General features: G+C 41.8%; 1 long non-coding RNA gene across 1 annotated transcript in view; it reads left to right on the top strand.

Annotated features, from left to right (window-relative positions):
* The first annotated feature begins 746 nt into the window (after window positions 1-746).
* LOC117269339 (uncharacterized) overlaps window positions 747-20,357 on the top strand; it is a 37,009-nt gene continuing 17,398 nt past the window's right edge. The window contains exon 1 of the long non-coding RNA XR_004502731.2: window positions 747-1,012. This is a non-coding gene — a long non-coding RNA (uncharacterized LOC117269339). The remainder of the gene's footprint in view (window positions 1,013-20,357) is intronic.

The following is a 20,357-nucleotide window of genomic DNA, read 5'->3' as shown; positions in this document are numbered from 1 at the left end:
TAACAGCTAACTTCGTCCCTACGTCGCCCCGGTCAAAATGGTCGTGCAACGATTACGTCACATCCAGAGCCCGGTAACTTTACAGGAACCTTCCTCCTACTCCGCTCTCTCAGTGGAGACACGGCGGTTGAGAGGGCCGAGCGAGAGGACGTTTCTGTAGTAGTTCCTGCCCCCCAAATAGTACCAAGAACTTCTTCAGAGGAAACGGGCCTTTAGATTTGGTTGTTTTTTTTTTTCCTGATGGAAGTGTGTTGCACATGGTGTGTTCAAGGACTGTTGGTAATTTGAAAATCCAATGATAATATCTGTTTTTACCAAATGGTGTCACTTCTTCTTAAAAAATTGACAGTAAAATTAATATAAAATGCAACCATTTAAACGTGTAGGCCCCTCCCTTAAGCCAAAACAACAAACAGCCCAAGTGCTTAAAAAATGATTTGACATGCCTCCCCCTTTTTGCACCACCCCTACCCCCTACAAGTAACGAACAGTCCCTGAGGATGGCGCAGTAAGACAGTGAGGTGAGGCTGAAAGCAGCAGTAAAGCTAATACGTTGACCCTCAGGTTTTTACTTAAGTTACACTTAAGTTTTAATTGCGAGGTCAAGGAGGAACGTGATCCCTACCCCGCTGTGGGTCACATATCAAACGCACCCTTTTCATCATGGCGGCGGGTTTTTAAAGTGCGTGACGTAATCTCTACCAGGTGTAGGTGTGTTGCTAATTAGCAGCTGTGTTGTGCTCACCGCTGTTGTTCATGTAGCATATCATAAACAGGCTAACCTGCAGAGTGTCCGTTAACGTGGCTTCAGGACGGCGTTTTAGAGGAACAGTGATGTTTGTGCTGCAGCACAGGTTCAGTTATGAGTTATGTTTGTGATATCAGCAGTGGAGCCGTCGGCTTTTTGGGACAGTTCAGCACCGTGGGGAGTTTTCATGTCCTGCTGTGGAGTTTACTACAGCAGCACCTCTTCAGAAAGAGCCTCTCTGTGTTTCTGCATCGCTCCATCAAGGTAAGTTTTTCTTCTTCTGCAGATATTAAATACACAGTTACCTGCTTTATCTGCTGGCTGCCAGTAATATCTGTCCTTCTGCTTTCTGTCTGTCTGTGCAGCATTTGCATTGTTATTTATTGTGGAACTTGTTGAGCTTATTTTTCTTTTGTTTGTTGTTTAGAATGTGCATCATTATCTCCTCATCCTGTAATGAAATATGTTAGGGGTAGAGGCATGGGCGGATTGTGAGACAGTGGACCCCTGAGCACATATGCAAAAGGCCCCACCACCCTTCCAACACAAGAGCAAAACACACAGACTTTGTGGTCATGTTGTGTCTTTTTTTAGGTAATTATTTGTCGTTTTTTGGTCGTTTTGTGTTTCTTTAGCCCCTTCCCACTGCACAAAACCCCACTAACACCTGCCAACATCTGGCTTTTGTATGTAATGGGAAAGGTTACAATCAGCATTTAAACTAGGACAAGTGACTTTGCAGTAGTTATGGATATTCATTGGCTCTGGCTCTGTTTGGCAGTGATAGAAATTAGGGGTGGGTGATATTACAGGGTGTTTTTGCGATAACAATATTCTTGACAAATTAGTAAAAGAAAAGATAATGATGATAATAATAATAATAATAAGAATTAATGATAATGAATGTATATATGAAATATTTATCTATATATTTAAGAAAAATAGAACTGCAGCAAAACAAGTGACATAGTTTAACATGTTAACAAAAATGCAACACCCAGGTGAACCAACTAATTTTTACTATTTACGATGGGATGCAATAAGGTGCCACCACAAAATATCATCTGTCTCCAGCGCTCAAACATCGATCCAAATTAGTCAGCACTGAGTTTGAAAGAGAGACAGCGTAATTAAGAGATATATTAAAGGAAGTAACCACCGTAACATTACTTTACTGGCCTCCATGCTGCTTTTTACCAACCTGGAAATCCAGTTGACCCGCGCAGCAAATTCGAATTTGCTCTGCACGGGGATCTGGCCCTGACAAGCAGAGCCTGGTGAATCGCCATCGGACCAATCAGATCAGTCTATGTGACAGAGGCGGGCTCTGGGTGGGCACAACATGATGACGACAGCGCTGCGCCGTAGGAGTCAAAAAGTAAACAGCCAAGATGGCAGCTGCTGAAGGACTGCGTCCATTCAGTTTAGCTTTGGAAGAAACGCTAAGCCAACCACACTTATCTTTTTTCTTGAGAGAGGAACAGAAGACTGCCCTAGAAGCCTTCGTTTCCAGGAAGGACGTTTTTGCCGTTTTGCAGACGGGATATGGCAAAAGCATAATATATCAGTTAGCTCCACCGTTCGGCAAACAAATGGGGATTAGTGCAATGAATACGTCACCTTGTTTTTTGCTCTGATTGGCTGTTGTGCTATCCAATTATGTGCGGCGGCATTTAATATGCCTCAGTTAGTGGCGCCCCTTGGGTAGGAAGGGTGTATCGGTGAGGGCCAGACTCAAAATCTTTCTAGATTTGAGTCTGGATTTCCAGGCTAGCTTTTTACTGTTTACTAACCTGATTTCTGGCCCCTCTGTGATGTTGAATGTGACACACCAGTAAAAAAAAAGACAGAAAGGCATACTCATCTACTGCAGAGCCCTGTAAACGGTTCTAGTCTACTGCCAATATTTAACTAGTTTTACTGTGTTTAGAAAACCTGTAAACTGCACTAATCATGGTGGAAAAGGAGTATTTGTAATTGTCTTGTGTCTCTTTGATGTAATTTTGTGTGGGTTTTTTGGTTGTTTTGTGTCTCTTTAGCCCCTTTGTAGTGCACAAAACCCCACTAACACCTGCCAACATCTGGCTTTTGTATGCAATAGGAAAGGTTACAGTCAGCATTCACTTGGGGTCAAGTGACTCTGCAGTAGTTACAGGTATTTATAGGCTTCTACTCCGATCTACAGTGATTGGAACACAACGCCCAGGTGAACACCCTCATTTTTGCCCCTTTATCTGTGTCCATCCAAGCAGCGCTTGAACATCGATCCAAATTAGTTGGCACAAAATTGAAAGACAGACAGCGTAATTGATATATATATATATATATATATATATATATATATAAAAAGAAGTAACCACTGTAACATTTTTTTTACTGACCTCTGTGCTGCTTTCTGCTGTTTACTAACCTGATTTACGGCCTCTCTTTGATTTTCAATGTGACACACCAGTAAAAAAAAAGACAGACAGGCATACTTGTCTACTGTCTGTCTGTAGTTTGTAGCTCATATTTAGATGGAAAAGGGGTATTTGTGGCAGTTTGCATCTCTTTGTGGTTGTTTTGCCTGTGTTGTGTCTCTGCAGCTCATTTGCATTTTTTGTGGTCACTCTGAGTCTCTTCCCTGTCAGTATGTGGTGATTTGGGTGACATTTTACAGGTGAAGGCCCGGGGGAGCCTTTGACACTTTGTGGCCCTGGGCTTGTGCCTGGTGGGCTCGTTCAGTAATCTATCCATGGGTACAAGTGGTTTTGTGCATATTTCAGCCTAAACTGGTTGTTGCTGTTGTTTTGGGATGGTTTACTCATTGAAACCTAAAATTTAATGCCTTTAATGATGTAAACATAACTGTTGTTTTAGCCACAGTCCATGATCATAATTAATATGTGCTTCATTGAAAACTGAACCTGCTTAATTTCTTCACATACATCATATTCAGTGACCAGTATAGATGCTTTTTAACTCAGTGAAATGGGCTCATGGTGTATTTCCATACTATTCTTCTTATCATAATTACATCTAAACTGCTGAGCTCCCGTGTTGAACACTGCTGCTTCCTTCATTGTTAACCTTGTATCTGTGCTGATGGTCATCTGCTTATCGCTTTATTTGATATGAGGAGATTGTCTGCTCCAAGCTTCAGGTCTTGTGATTTTAATATGTATAAATTCCTAATTATCTGCTGCGTAGCTGATGTGTCTAAGCCTGCTGCTGCTGCTGCGGCATATCCGGTGGATTGCTGGGTGTAGATTCATCCATCTCAATTCACTAAAAACTATATTCCCCTCGTGGTGTAACGTGCCCAGCAGGGAATGGCAACACGGTGGTTGACGCCGTCGGCCAATTTGCTAACTCTGCTGTAATGCTGCTGCAGAAACCTGCTCCTGCCGCCGCTCTCTTGTAGCATTTTATAAACCCCACCTTCACCCCAGCATCCACCTGTAGGCTCAGAGTCTAAGTTCCCCTGGGGGCAGTTTATTATCATCACTCCCCAGTTGCTGCTGTGCTGAGGTTGGTGTTTGCTGGCTGGGAATGACGAGCTCAGAGTATAACACCACATATCAACTCCGAACATACTCCTCGTTCACATAATAAATCTGTTCTACGTGAGTTGGCTGCTGAAAATAGTTATACATCTAGAAAATTAATAATATGACTCATTTAGTTTTCTTTAGCAACTCTAAGGGACAATTTAAAGAAGCTGTTTGTATGATTTAGGGGACATTAGTGGCATCTAGAGGTGAGGATTACAGATTGCAACCAGCTAAAACTTCTCCCTGGTAGAGTTTCTTCAGTGTTCATTGTTCAGGAGGTTTTTACCGCGAGCCAAATTATCCACAGAGGTCTCCTCCTCTCCAAAACAAAAGGACCAGATGATTAAAACTGTTAAAAACACTGAATAAGGCAGTTTCATGTTACACCTGCTAATGTGTGCTCACCTTTTTTTCTGATAACTTAACATCATCTTATTTCTGATCCAGATGTTCAGGAGGTTTTTACTGTGAGGAGAATTATCCACAGAGGTCCCGTCTTCTCATAAACAACAGGCCTGTTGATTTAAACTGGTATAAACACTGAATAAAGCAGTTTCACGTCACCCATCAGTGTTTTTTTAATGGCACACTTAAGCTTGTCGGAGGCAAGTCGCAAGCCAGGGTTTCCCACACACAATACTAACATCTGGTGCCACATTGATTTCCTATGTTAGAGCTGGAATGTTCATTAGGTGTACTGTTGGACTATATATACAATTTGGTTATTTAACACACCAAACTCTCGGGGCGCAGAGCGTACTCTCGGTACAGATGGAGCAGCAGAACATCAGGTGCAGTGGTAGTTATGCTTCACCATTCATTGCAGTGGTTCTTGCTTCCACTTTAACTTGCTTCTGTAGCAGTTGTTACTGTCATCCATTGACCTGACTTGATCAGCTCTGATCGGATTGACGAGTCAGTTATCCACCTCCATAATCAAGCTCAGAAACCAGAGAGGGGACACAGAATGACACAAAGGGAGACACACAAAAAAGGAAAGTTTGCTAATTTTAATTTATATTTTAATTTTGTGGGAATCATGGCTAGCCCAGCACCCACTAATGTGTACTCACCTTTGTTTTCTGATAACCTGAGATCCAGACATGTAGGAGGTTTTAGGAGACCCGAGGTCTCATTTATAAAAATTGCATACGCACAAAACGAGGCCTGAAAGAGGCGTATGCAAAAGTTGTGATCTATAAAGACAGACTTGATGGGAGAAACTTTGACCCATGCTTACAAACACTTTTGGGCAACGCAGATGGTGGTGGAAGCCTGATTGTAGAAATTGTCAAATATTTTTTGCTGCACGTCAATCTTGGCTTTTGTTCGTACGTACATTTTTAGTATGGATCATACGCACTGTTTTATAAATGAGACCCCAGGTGATTTACACTGGTAAAAACCCTGAATAAAGCAGTTTCATGTGTTTTTCCAACGCTGCTTGTAGCAAAGGGGCTGCTAATTACCTCCACCAAGGAGGTTATGTTTTCACCGGTGTTAGTCTGTTTGTCTGCAAAATAACTCAAAAAGTTATGAATGGATTTTTATGAAATTTTCAGGAAAGGTGGATAATGGGACAAGGAACAGATGAAACAGATAAAATTGGTGGTGATCGGTTGAAGCAAAGTGGATAAAATAATAAATAAAGTCCATCGTCTGACAGCCTCAGCAGCAATTCCAATTTCTAAAGACGGTGAAAATAGCTGGAAGCACGTCTTGTTCTACTTGCTAAATATTGTTGTAATTCTTAAGTTGAAATTAATGTTCTGTGTTGGGAAAAAAGAAAGTGAAAAATACAAAAAAACATATTATATTCTGTGTTGGTACAAAATATAAACGAAATAAATACACCACAGTGTCTCCATGGTGAAGGCATATATAACCTAATAATGATAGTGATGCAAATAACCTAATTGTGATGCAGGTTGCAAAATCTGATGCAGAGGGGGAGGGAATATCACCGACTTGGCGGAGGTCTGCACTCTCTGACTGCTTTTCTAGTTATGGTGTGTGATACAAAAACCCAATTGGCTGTATCTGTTTGGTTTGTCCCTTCTGGGCTACTGTAGAAACATGGCATGGCAGCATGGTGATCTCCGTAGGTGAGGACCCGCTCCCTATGAAGACATAAATGGCTCATTCTCAGGTAACAATAACACATTAAGTCTTATTTTCAAGTGATTATATACTAAAGAAAACTTTTTATATTAAATTCAGTTTCTGCCAATATATCACCCAAACTCCTACACACTGGACGTTTAAATTACTGAAGCAACCACTGCTTAAAATCCTGATTCCTGCAGATTATTCTGGTGATATCCTGACTGGTGCTGAAATGCACTTGTTCTTCTGTATCCGCAGTAATTTATAGTAAAACCCTGACCCACATTTTATTTTCCTTTTTTAAAAATCTGTCTTCTCGTACTATAATATTTCTCATGGGGTCAAACAGAAGTGCTGAATTGATTTTTCCTTGCCACAGACACTGCATTGTTGCTTTGTGAAGACGGATAGCCTAAAATAATGACAAACAAACAGACACTGTGGATACTTGGGGTGTTGTGGGCACCGATCCTCATTATCCCACCATAGTCTGCTCACTGAGCACATGTACGTACATGATTGGACTTGCCCTTCCATTTCACTTGCCACGCTGCAAATCGCTGCCACGTTGGCGGGTTCACTTCTTTCTCGGGCACGGCATGCTATTAAGGGGTTATTTGTATAATTTACCACTTCTAATTCCAAGGCTCAGCCATATTGGCAGGAACATTCAAGACTAAATTGAGTGTGAAGATTGAGAGGAATTAATGTCTGCTGGACTGTGAGCTGAATGCGTGCCTTCAGTGGGCCCTCGGCCACCATAAGGACAAGAGTCTGAGCAGGATTTGTACGTTAAAGGTTGACTTAGCAAAGTCAATAATTGAGCTACTCTGTGGGACTTTGTCTGCCCCAAAGCAATCAGCCATTCTTTTTTGTTGGATGAGAGGAGAGAAGCAAGCAATCTAATAGGACTATAAGGCTTCTAAGTGGAATGAAAACAAAACTAAGAGGGAATTTAAAGGAACATGTGTTTTAACAATGTTTCAGACTTCTAAAAAACATTGCTTCAAATGTTAAGCGGCCCCATGTGGTGTTCGTAGTAAAAAAAATTTAATCGTGAGAAATGCAAAATGGAATCATGGCTGCTGGAAATAAGATACAGGGGCAAAGCTGTATTCTGCTCAAATGGTCATAACAAACAATGTATTTTCACGTTTTGCAAAATGTTCTCATTTGGGGTTAAAAGCCCAGTGCGAAGGACTTAGGGGATATATTGGCAGAAACAAAATATAATATAGTTGTGTTTTCCTTTTGTCTATCATCTCCTGAAAATGATGCACAGTTACCCGATATACAGGGTGTCTACAGGTCCTTTTTTAAAAAGTCTTAAAATGTTTCAAATTAAGTTTACTTAATATAAGGCCTTAAAAAGTCTTAAATTCAGAATCACAGAGGCCTTAAGTATTTTTGGTCACCATGAAAATTTCACCAGCCTGACAGACCAAGTGATTGTTTGCAATCATTGGACAGGCCGAAGAATTGCAATAATAAATAGCATTTATGACGGTGATGAGATTTTGTTTTCTTTTTACATTAAACACATTAAAGTTAACTCACCCAATTGTTATTTTTCTTCACTGTTCATTTTGAACTAATATTAGTGTGTTTACTTGGAAAGAGTACTTTCACATGTGTGTCACACACCAACACACACACATACACACACACATATCTATATAATGTGTATTTGCATTACAGGTTCGGTCATAAATTTCATATAAGGTGGTATTTCAAAGGTCTTAAAAAGTCTTAAATTTGACTTGGTTATATAAGTAGACACCCTGATAAAAAAAATTGTTTTGCAAAATCATCAGATGTCAAAGGTCCAGTGTGAAGGATTTTGTAGGATATATTGGCAGAAATGGAATATCATATAGGTATGTTTTCTTTTGTGTATTGTTACTTATAAATGAGAATTATTGTGTTTTCATTACAATAGACTGAGTGGGTTATATCTACTTAGGGAGTGGGTTGTCGTAGGGCTGGGCGGTATACCGGTTTGTACCGAAAACCGGTATTTATTTTCGTTATGATATGAATTTTTCATATACCGTAATACAGTCCTGAAAGCAAAGCAACTGTACATAGCAGGGCAGAGTTTCGCCCCGATGCGCGCGCACACACACACACACACACACACACACACACACACACACACACACACACACAAAGCGCACACACACAGGTAAGCACACTAGAGCACGGCTCGGGCCGCATTTTCCTGACCGAAGACGACCCATCCCGAGTCCGAGACAGTTACGGCCAGGCTCCACCGGGCACATCAGCGGCGCGACACGTCTGCAGCGCGAGTCCCGTAGCAGCTCGCCCCCCCTGTTAATCAGCAGCTCCACCGGCAACGGGAGCGGCGCGACAACCCCCGTCTGTCGCGCGACAACTCTCTATTTTACGCGGCTCTTCTATTTTTGTCGCGCTACGCTCCCCTACGCGACCCTCCAGCAGATAAAAACTACATGAAATAGTGTGCTAAACGAGCACAATGTGTTTTTAAATGAATAAACCATTATCAGAGGTGATATGTGATGATTTTTTTTCATGCATTTACCCATGTTTATCCGTGACATTGAGTAAATGTCCGTGGCGGACATTTGAAAGCGAGTAGATGACAAACAGTACAGTAAACTAACTCAAATATATGTAATAACTTGGGTGGAAAATGCTTTAACATTTCATACAGCCTACATGCAGCCTCTCGGCTTGTCAAACGGTAAACAACCCCGCTGGCTTCTCTACGTGTCGCTTCCGTACGCAGTCAGTGGAGCCCAAATGAATGGAGCGGAGCGTGTGTTGCGTTCAGGCGTTGTCAGGTAAATAACAAATTCCGGCACTTGAATAGGCCATAGCACAACACTGCAGCATGTCAAGTTGGCTGAACCTGAGCAAAATACCATGAAATACCGTGAAACCGATATGATTTTTTCTTAAAACGGTGATATGAAAATTTTGTCATACCGCCCAGCCCTAGGTTGTCGTCGACAGAGATCGTCATGTTACTCTGCCATGTTTCTACAGTACCCTATAACTGCCAAACCAAATGCTCACTCTAGATAGGGCCATACGGATTTCCGTGTTTTGGTGTCGGACACCGCAGTCAGCACCCCCTCCGCCACGAGCAGCATTAGAAAAACATAGATTTTTTTTTTTCTTAATGTGATAACGTGAAGCTGCTTTATTCAGTGTTGTAACCAGTTTAAATCACCAGATCTGTTTGTTTTGGAGAGGAGGAGACCTCTGCGGATAATTTGGCTCCTGGTTAAAACCTCCTAAATGTCTGGATCTTCAGTTCTTAGAGGGAAAAGGTGAGCAGACATTAATGGATGCTAGGCTAGTGGACTGTCTCTGACATGCCAAACAGTGTTGAGAAACTGATTTCTAACATAACACTGCTTTATTCAGTGTTTTTACTGGTTTCAATCACTGGGTCTGTTTGTTTTGGAGAGGAGGAGACCCCTGCACATAATTTGGCTCATGGTTAAAACGTCTTGAATTTCTGAATCAGAAATAAAGTGAGCACACAGAAACACTGATTTTTAACGTGAGACTGTTTTATTCAATGTTTTTCCTCTGGGTGTGTTTGTTTTTTTAGAGGATGATTAATCATTTTGCTCCTGGTAAAAAAACTTCTAAATGTCTGGATCTTAAGTTACCACAGAAAAAAGGAACACACATTTGAACGTGTTGGGCCAGGGGCTTGTCTCCGACATGCTGAATAGCATCAGAGAAACTGTAACGTGACGTGACCTAACATGAAACTGCTTTATTCATTGTTTTTAGTGGTTTTAATCACCTGGTCCATTTGTTTTGGAGAGGAAGAGATCTCTGCGGATAATTCGGTGCCTGGTTAAAACCTCCAGAACAAAGAATACTGAAGGAATTCTAACTGGGAGAAGTTTCAGCTCGTTGCAGTCTTCTATCCTCACGGCTAGATGCCATTAAATCCCCCTAAGTCTTACACACTGCTCCTTTAATTGTCAGCAGTGCATAATGGAGTCATGCTCTCCTGATAATAAGATAGGAGCAACATTGTATTCTGCTTGAATAGTCACAAACTACATGTATTTCCAAAGACACTGAGGAAATGCACAGTTCTCCTTAACAGGATGATACAAAAAAATCTTTTTGCAGAATGTTCCTATTAGCTGTTGAAATACAGCCCACAGAGATGTGTCTCATTAAACCATGGTAGTGAGATAATTCACACTGGTAGCATTTCTTTAAACTTGTTTTTGTTGTCTGTCATTTGTTTGTCTCGCTGGACGGATACGCTTCCATTTTAAAAACAAAATTTCCTGCAGCGTTTCATAGTACAGATGCTCAGCCTCTCCTGAAATAAAGAGCACCTCCACTAATGTCGGGGGAATAAAAAGAAAGAAATATATTTAGCTTTAGGGAACACGGGCAGAGATGCTCGTTCAAACACGCACATATTTAAGCAGTGAGTGGACTGTTTAGATCGTCGTCTAGTAACTAAATTGATCATGAGAGGAGATGCGTCACGATCCGTCTGATTCAGCTCAGCAGTTGACATTGACAGAAAAAAGAAAAACCTTTTGAGTTTTTACTAGTGGGGAAAATAGAGATAAAAGGCTCAGTCAGTTGGAAAGTCAGTGCTGTGCTGCCGGTCAGACACCAGGCTAAATTTAGTTTGATAAGAGCATTGAGTTGAAGTTAGTTTAATGGTAGATATTGCACAGCTGGATTTATATCTGTAGCTCTGTGTTGTCTGCATCCATGACTGTGATCAGACCAAGAGTTCATGTTGTCGGGACTACTGTAAACAAACTGTGTGTGAGCTCATTACTTTTATCTCTAATGAGGGCCTGAGGTTTCAATAGCTTTCTCCTTCCACTGCGAGCATATAGAACAATGATGGTGGAGATGATGGGGGATAAATTACATAATCAATTAATCAAAACAACACCATCCTCTTCCTGTGAATATGTCATGCAGTGCTTGTTTTTGCTTTATTAAGGAGCAATAGTAAATATGCAAAACCTTTAGTCAGCAGCTGGAGCAACTTGAATTCAGTCTGCGCAAACCCCACAGCTGGTGGGCCTTCTTCTCAACTAGCAATCGTATCATTTACATTAATGCTGACTCTAAAATGACCTTGTATTGGGTTGTTCTGTGGACTGGGTGCTTTTTGTTGAGATGCTGACTGTGCTGTCCCCTTTAAATCGGAGATTGAAGTCCAGTTGGAGATCCCTCAATCGACTGAGATTGCAAGTCGAGCAATCTTTTTTTTTTGCTAGTCAGTGTGTTGTACACTGTGATGTTTTGGTCCCCATATTTTGCTGCGGAGTGAGCAGGGACCTGCACCAAGCTCCCTAAACTCCATGTGTGGCTTACATCCATGGATCATATAGCTTAGACCACAACACATGTAACATGAGTGCCTAATGATAAAGTGTTCCTTTGTTAGTGAGGTAGCAAGCTAGCATTAGCATTTGCGTTGTCGTTTGTGGTAGCAAATTACTACACAATTATTCATGCAGTAAACAAACTCATGGCCTCTTTCTAACACCAGTGAAAAATACTCATGTATAATATACGGTACAGGCCAAAAGTTTGGACACACCTTCTCATTCAATGTGTTTTCTTTATTTTCATGACTATTTACATTGTAGATTCTCACTGAAGGCATCAAAACTATGAATGAACACATGTGGAGTTATGTACTTAACAAAAAAAGGTGAAATAACTGAAAACATGTTTTATATTCTAGTTTCTTCAAAATAGCCACCCTTTGCTCTGATTACTGCTTTGCACATTCTTGGCATTCTCTTGATGAGCTTCAAGAGGTAGTCACCTGAAATGGTTTCCACTTCACAGGTGTGCCTTATCAGGGTTAATTAGTGGAATTTCTTGCTTTATCAATGGGGTTGGGACCATCAGTTGTGTTGTGCAGAAGTCAGGTTAGTACACAGCCGACAGCCCTATTGGACAACTGTTAAAATTCATATTATGGCAAGAACCAATCAGCTAACTAAAGAAAAATGAGTGGCCATCATTACTTTAAGAAATGAAGGTCAGTCAGTCCGGAAAATTGCAGAAACTTTAAATGTGTCCCCAAGTGGAGTCGCAAAAACAATCAAGCACTACAACGAAACTGGCACACATGAGGACCGACCCAGGAAAGGAAGACCAAGAGTCACCTCTGCTTCTGAGGATAAGTTCATCTGAGTCACCAGCCTCAGAAATCGCAAGTTAACAGCAGCTCAGATCAGAGACCAGATGAATGCCACACAGAGTTCTAGCAGCAGACCCATCTCTAGAACAACTGTTAAGAGGAGACTGCGCCAATCAGGCCTTCATGGTCAAATAGCTGCTAGGAAACCACTGCTCAGGAGAGGCAACAAGCAGAAGAGATTTGTTTGGGCCAAGAAACACAAGGAATGGACATTAGACCAGTGGAAATCTGTGCTTTGGTCTGATGAGTCCAAATTTGAGATCTTTGGTTCCAACCGCCGTGTCTTTGTGAGACGCAGAAAAGGTGAACGGATGGATTCCACATGCCTGGTTCCCACTGTGAAGCATGGAGGAGGAGGTGTGATGGTGTGGGGGTGTTTTGCTGGTGACACTGTTGGGGATTTATTCAAAATTGAAGGCACACTGAACCAGCATGGCTACCACAGCATCCTGCAGCGACATGCCATCCCATCCGGTTTGCGTTTAGTTGGACAATCATTTATTTTTCAACAGGACAATGACCTCAAACACACCTCCAGGCTGTGTAAGGGCTATTTGACCAAGAAGGAGAGTGATGGAGTGCTGCGGCAGATGACCTGGCCTCCACAGTCACCGGACCTGAACCCAATCCAGATGGTTTGGGGTGAGCTGGACCGCAGAGTGAAGGCAAAGGGGCCAACAAGTGCTAAACACCTCTGGGAACTCCTTCAAGACTGTTGGAAAACCATTTCAGGTGACTACCTCTTGAAGCTCATGGAGAGAATGCCAAGAGTGTGCAAAGCAGTAATTAGAGCAAAGGGTGGCTATTTTGAAGAAACTAGAATATAAAACATGTTTTCAGTTATTTCACCTTTTTTTGTTAAGTACATAACTCCACATGTGTTCATTCATAGTTTTGATGCCTTCAGTGAGAATCTACAATGTAAATAGTCATGAAAATAAAGAAAACGCATTGAATGAGAAGGTGTGTCCAAACTTTTGGCCTGTACTGTATATTGCATTACATTTGCGCAATGCTTCCATGTTCACAGTGGTTGTCTCCTTGGCCGCCATTTCACAAGTCTGAGATGTGTTTGTGGTCCCACCCCTTCCGCTAGGCAACATGGCACCCATTGAACTTTGTGACCATTAGCTGAGTGCACCATCCTGGTAGTACTAGGTCAGTACTCGTAGTACTGACCTAAAACCAACCCTTGGTCAGTGACTTCTGGCGTCAGACACAGACAAAAAAAGCTGTTGTGTCACCTTTCACATCAGCATGATACGCGACTGGCTGCAGTTACTGTTTAAAAGCACCCAGCGTCAAGGGAAATGCAGCGGGATAACAACGAAAGTCAAGGTGGTCAAAGTCCGAGTAGGATGGGTGGGAGTGGTGGAGTATGGTACGGTGGCCGAGAGAGGTCACAACACACGCAAACTCCACAACACACGCAAATCCACACAACGCACCTACATTAAGAAAACACCCCCAAATTCAGAAAACACATTCATCGATTTTGCAACACATACGCTGCACATCCTCACAACACAGGCAGGTGTTGTGACCTCTCTTGGCCACCGTAGGATGGGTCCAGCAACCACCAGCTTTCCCCCAGGAGGTTGGTGTTTGCTTCCTGTACGAGTGTACAGCCAAATCCTGTTCTTTTTTCCTAAACCCATTCATGTGCGTGTGTATGCTAAACGTAACCATGTGTGTTTGTTGCTGAAGGAAAAAAAACGTCACTTTGCGGTGTTTTACTGACGTAGAGCGTTTATTTTGACAGAGACTGTATGTGAAACAGAAGTGTATTTTGAAAACAGACAATGAATTAAACTGGCTGAAGTTGACACTGCATCCCAGAATGCCAACATCCAAAGCACCCAGGGTACCTTGCATGTCATCTCTCGACATGGAAAGTCCATGACCAAGAGTCGATATGTGACAGGGTCCGAGTGAGGATGTGTTGGCACTACATTTGCCACTTCTCTTAGTGTGAACGCATGTATGCGCTCAGAATAGTGAGTATAGGTACAGAAATATCTTGGCTGAACTGTTTTAATATAACCTGCACTGCAACACCTCAGTCTTGACACAAACAAAAACATTTTGCTCAAATGAATCAAACGCTGCACAGAGAGGAAGGGCAGTAGTGTTTGGAGACCGTGAGTCACTTTGCTTTCCGTAGACCTGTTCTAACTTGACAACATAAACATTCCAAATGGGCCCCTTTGTATTTCCTGTTATAATGTTTGCTAATGCATTAGCTGACAGGAAATAAACAGGGGCCAAACTGTTCCCCTGGCAACAGAACAGCAATGAAAAGGCCTATAATGATATATTTCTACATCAGAGAGATAATGTATCTTTATAGCGCTCCCGGGCTGCTTTCCACATTTTTGCCACAGAAGAGATCTCAAAACAAACAGCAGGTAACTCACATTAGTTGACTATAGTTACCAATAATGAATGAAAGTGAGTGGTGCGTATTGAGTGCGCTGGGACTTGTTCATTGGATTCCCGAGAGAAATTGAAGCAATAGATTGCAAACGTTCCCATTACCTCAGCACAGAGCCAACTTTGTAAATAGAAAATCTTTACAGCTTCAATGTGATGACAAAGTGCTGTATCAATGAAAAAAGTATACCCACTGCGCCTTAATGACAGAGCAGCCTGTTTATTTATGCATTCACACTGTCTGCAGTTCACCTCTAGTAATCCTTGTTTGCCTTCATAGCATAAACAGTGTGACTTTGTATTGTTGGAGTCCTTCAGTTGATTCTATGTATTTGTATTTTTACTGTGTTCGCCCTGAGAGAGCGACATAAACGCTAATGACTGTTTTCCCATTTTAGTCTTTGTAACATGTTGAAATTGTGGGCTGCATTTGTTCATTAACCTCTTTAGAGTCTATTGTTTTATTTCCCACTAGTTGATTCCTGGCTCTGTTCCCTTACACACTAATTCAGATTTGTTTTGCAACTCCCCCTCAGAGATCAGTAGTTTTATCATAACTACATGCAGCACAGGTTGAAAATGGAGCTTTTAAAGTCTGAAATCTCAGCTCCTGGCAAAGTAACTGTTGCGTAATTGATGCTGATCAGCCCTGTCATTCCGTCCCACATAATTGATGGTCATGCGTGTATCGTAAAAAATCTTGTTTATTCGGAGCTCCAGACTAACTTTTTTTTTTTTTTACACTGGTTGCACTGGTGCGCCTTACTTTTTCATTTAGGTGCACCAGCACGTAAATTCAGGGACAGACATAATCCTCCTGCTGGGGACTGAGGGAGCATTTTGCCCACTGGCAACTTAGGTAAATATTTTCTTTATAAAAATAACGAATATTTCAAATTCTTCTGTATTAAAATCCACCGACCGTCAAAGCGTATTTTTTACAAAATAATAAATTGCCTTTTTGTGTCATATATACTTTTGTTTCAGCACATTTCATTGTGATAATAAGGTTTTATGTTTGCCAGAGCAAAATGATTTTAATATATTGAACAACACATCACCACCACAGCCTCAGCATGAGATAAGTCCCCTCTGGTAAGCAGTGATGCGGTGTGAATGTCCAGGGCTTTTACTGTGAAAGGTAAGAACGGAAAGAGTGAAGCTAACACGCTGTCGCTGACAATGTGGGAGGCAATAAAGAGTTTGCTGTCTTGAATCAAACTACAAGGCCTTTTATTAGCTTTATAAATATGGGTGCGATGCTAGCTAGCAGCAGACTGGCAGCAAGTGACTGTTTGTGGATCAGGTGATAGATATGACATGACTATTTAGCCGTCATTGTGGCGAAAGCCTTCTGAGATTTACTTGCCAAATGGAAAATCTACCTGCATTTGCATCTCTTATGAAATTGAAAGTACAAAATTAATAGAATAATCAATCAAAAATAAAACTTGTGCATTAGGAGGAGTGTTTCAGTTAGTTCCACCTTGGCTACATACCAGTGTAAATGCCAGTTGCTTCAGTATTCTTTCCAGTCCATTCTGCTTTTGTGTCTAAGGGGTACTTGAAAGCAGCGGGAAACAGAAGTCCCTGGTTTGTGTTTTCCTAGTCCTGGTGATTGGCACATGTGGGTGGTGCAATCGAATGTGTGTTAACATGTTGACGTGCTTCCATTCACATACTCTATGATGGAGCAACACCGACACACTGTCCTTGTCTTATAAACATCTGTCAATGTGGTGCTGTTGTAACTGTCCAGGAATCCGCAGGCGGTTCCTCCAGTTCAGCTGTTTCATTGGAGTTCACTATAGTGTGACTGACTGGCACGTCAATTCGCTTGTTGTGCTAACTTCTGCACATGTTGCTAATGGTGCACAGCCAAAAAGTTTTTGAGTGGAGCTTGCTCTTGTGAACTTTGGTTCTGCATTACATGCATCAGTGTTATAAATGTCAGGTGAAAAGACTCCCTAAAATACATTTTATTTAAAAGGCGCCTTTCAAAATACCCAAGGTCACTGTACAGAGCCTAAAATGAAATACAGAGCAAGATACTGGGTGGGTGCAGAGGGTACAGTCAATGTTAAAGTGCATAGGCCAGTTTGAACAGGTGGGTTCTGAGACGGGATTTGAAGGATGTTATGCTGTCAGGCTGTTGAATGTGTGGAGGTAGGGACTTCCAGAGCCTGGGGGCAGTGCAGCTGAGAGCCCTGGCACCCATGGTGCAGAGGCGTGAGGTGGGGATGGTCAGGAGACCAGCAGAGGAAAAGCGCAGGGAGCGGGTATGGGGTGTACTCCTGGAGGAGGTCAGAGAGATCGGTGGGGGCTAGGTTGTGGAGGGCTTTGAAGGTTTTTGTAATCAATCCGGTACTGAACAGGGAGCCTGTGTACTTGCATGAGAATGGGGGTGATGTGGTCGGATGATTTGGTGCGGGTGAGGATCCGGGCAGCAGAGTTTTGAATGATTTGACATCTGCTGATGAGTTTGGTCAGAAGGCCAGAGAGTACTGTGTTACAATAGTCTATATGAGATGTGACGAATGTATGGACCAAGACTTCAGTGCTGGACTGGGACAGTGATGGGCGGAGTCTAGAAATGGAGGTGAAAGAAAGCAGGGTGGATGGGGTGTACTAGGACTATTTCAGTGAGAATAGTAATTTTTGCCTTTCATTATTACTGGAAAAAGTAAAAAGAAAATGATGACGATAGAGTAGCTTAATTATCGGATTAAGCCAACACGCTGATGATATCGGTACATCATCCATATTGGCCAATTTCGTCAATAAAATGAATCGGCCAACGTGCTTTTTCTTATTTTGCACGGAGAATGAATATTATATATATTGAAAATCACTGTATTTCATGTCTCCATCTGCTTATCATGATAAGGGTATGTATAATATGATGTAATTCCACTACAGAAGAGACTTGATGATCACTCAAATTAGGTGGGGAAAAAGGTGGATATATCGACATTGGAATCGGTTATCAGCCAACAAGTTGTTGTATGTCGGCATATCGGACATCAGCAAAAAATCCAATATCGTGCATCCCATAGATCTTTAAGTTTCATTTATTCCCATGCCAACATAACAAAAATAATATAGCAACAAAGGTTTTTTTTTTTCTTTAAATTACAATTTCATGTCTGATGAAGGGCCTGGGCCCGAAACGTTACATGTGGTGATAATCACATAAATCTTTGGAGCAGTATCTAGTGTGCAGACTCACTTTACTACATGCCTCTTTGTGGTCCTGGTCCATCACCTAGTCTAAGTTTTTTCTAGGATGTGCGTGTCTTTTTGTTCTCTTTAAATTACAATTACACAAATAAATTGAGAGCATATCTCATGCAGTGTTAATAATAAATGAAACAGACATAGTGCTGGAAGGACAAGTCCAACATTTACTCAACACAGATGGGAGGAAGCAAAAGGAGGTAATACTAATGCTAAATGTTCACTGACTGAGGACCTTGAGAAGACATTACGTACATCTTCCACATTGCACACTGACACTGAAACAGTCTGACGACAAAAAAAATGATTTGACCTCACGCTGTGTGCACACAAACTGCAAAACTGTCCATCAAAAAATGTTGTGGCATGGCATGTTCGTGGTTAAAAATCGTGGTTAAAGGGCCAGTGTGTAATATTTGGCATGGTTTATTGTCAATCTGAATCTGAATCTGAATATTCTACCCATTAATATGTTTATATAAGTATATAATCGCTATAAAATAAAATTCGTTTGGTTTTCGTAGGCTTATAATTATGCTTTTATATATACATACAGTACAGGCCAAAAGTTTGGACACACCTTCTCATTCAATGCGTTTTCTTTATTTTTATGACTATTTACATTGTAGATTCTCACTGAAGGCATCAAAACTATGAATGAACACATGTGGAGTTATGTACTTAACAAAAAAAGGTGAAATAACTGAAAACATGTTTTATATTCTAGTTTCTTCAAAATAGCCACCCTTTGCTCTGATTACTGCTTTGCACACTCTTGGCATTCTCTCCATGAGCTTCAAGAGGTAGTCACCTGAAATGGTTTTCCAACAGTCTTGAAGGAGTTCCCAGAGGTGTTTAGCACTTGTTGGCCCCTTTGCCTTCACTCTGCGGTCCAGCTCACCCCAAACCATCTCGATTGGGTTCAGGTCCGGTGACTGCGGAGGCCAGGTCATCTGCCGCAGCACTCCATCACTCTCCTTCTTGGTCAAATAGCCCTTACACAGCCTGGAGGTGTGTTTGGGGTCATTGTCCTGTTGAAAAATAAATGATCGTCCAACTAAACGCAAACCGGATGGGATGGCATGTCGCTGCAGGATGCTGTGGTAGCCATGCTGGTTCAGTGTGCCTTCAATTTTGAATAAATCCCCAACAGTGTCACCAGCAAAACACCCCCACACCATCACACCTCCTCCTCCATGCTTCACAGTGGGAACCAGGCATGTGGAATCCATCCGTTCACCTTTTCTGCGTCTCACAAAGACACGGCAGTTGGAACCAAAGATCTCAAATTTGGACTCATCAGACCAAAGCACAGATTTCCACTGGTCTAATGTCCATTCCTTGTGTTTCTTGGCCCAAACAAATCTCTTCTGCTTGTTGCCTCTCCTTAGCAGTGGTTTCCTAGCAGCTATTTGACCATGAAGGCCTGATTGGCGCAGTCTCCTCTTAACAGTTGTTCTAGAGATGGGTCTGCTGCTAGAACTCTGTGTGGCATTCATCTGGTCTCTGATCTGAGCTGCTGTTAACTTGCGATTTCTGAGGCTGGTGACTCGGATGAACTTATCCTCAGAAGCAGAGGTGACTCTTGGTCTTCCTTTCCTGGGTCGGTCCTCATGTGTGCCAGTTTTGTTGTAGCGCTTGATGGTTTTTGCGACTCCACTTGGGGACACATTTAAAGTTTTTGCAATTTTCCGGACTGACTGACCTTCATTTCTTCAAGTAATGATGGCCACTGGTTTTTCTTTAGTTAGCTGATTGGTTCTTGCCATAATATGAATTTTAACAGTTGTCCAATAGGGCTGTCGGCTGTGTATTAACCTGACTTCTGCACAACACAACTGATGGTCCCAACCCCATTGATAAAGCAAGAAATTTCACTAATTAACCCTGATAAGGCACACCTGTGAAGTGGAAACCATTTCAGGTGACTACCTCTTGAAGCTCATGGAGAGAATGCCAAGAGTGTGCAAAGCAGTAATCAGAGCAAAGGGTGGCTATTTTGAAGAAACTAGAATATAAAACATGTTTTCAGTTATTTCACCTTTTTTTGTTAAGTACATAACTCCACATGTGTTCATTCATAGTTTTGATG

Source organism: Epinephelus lanceolatus, chromosome 2 (genome assembly GCF_041903045.1).
Source record: "Epinephelus lanceolatus isolate andai-2023 chromosome 2, ASM4190304v1, whole genome shotgun sequence".
Taxonomy (NCBI): Eukaryota; Metazoa; Chordata; class Actinopteri; order Perciformes; family Serranidae; genus Epinephelus; species Epinephelus lanceolatus.
Note: the sequence above shows the minus strand (reverse complement) of the source record. Positions and strands in the feature narration are given on the sequence as shown.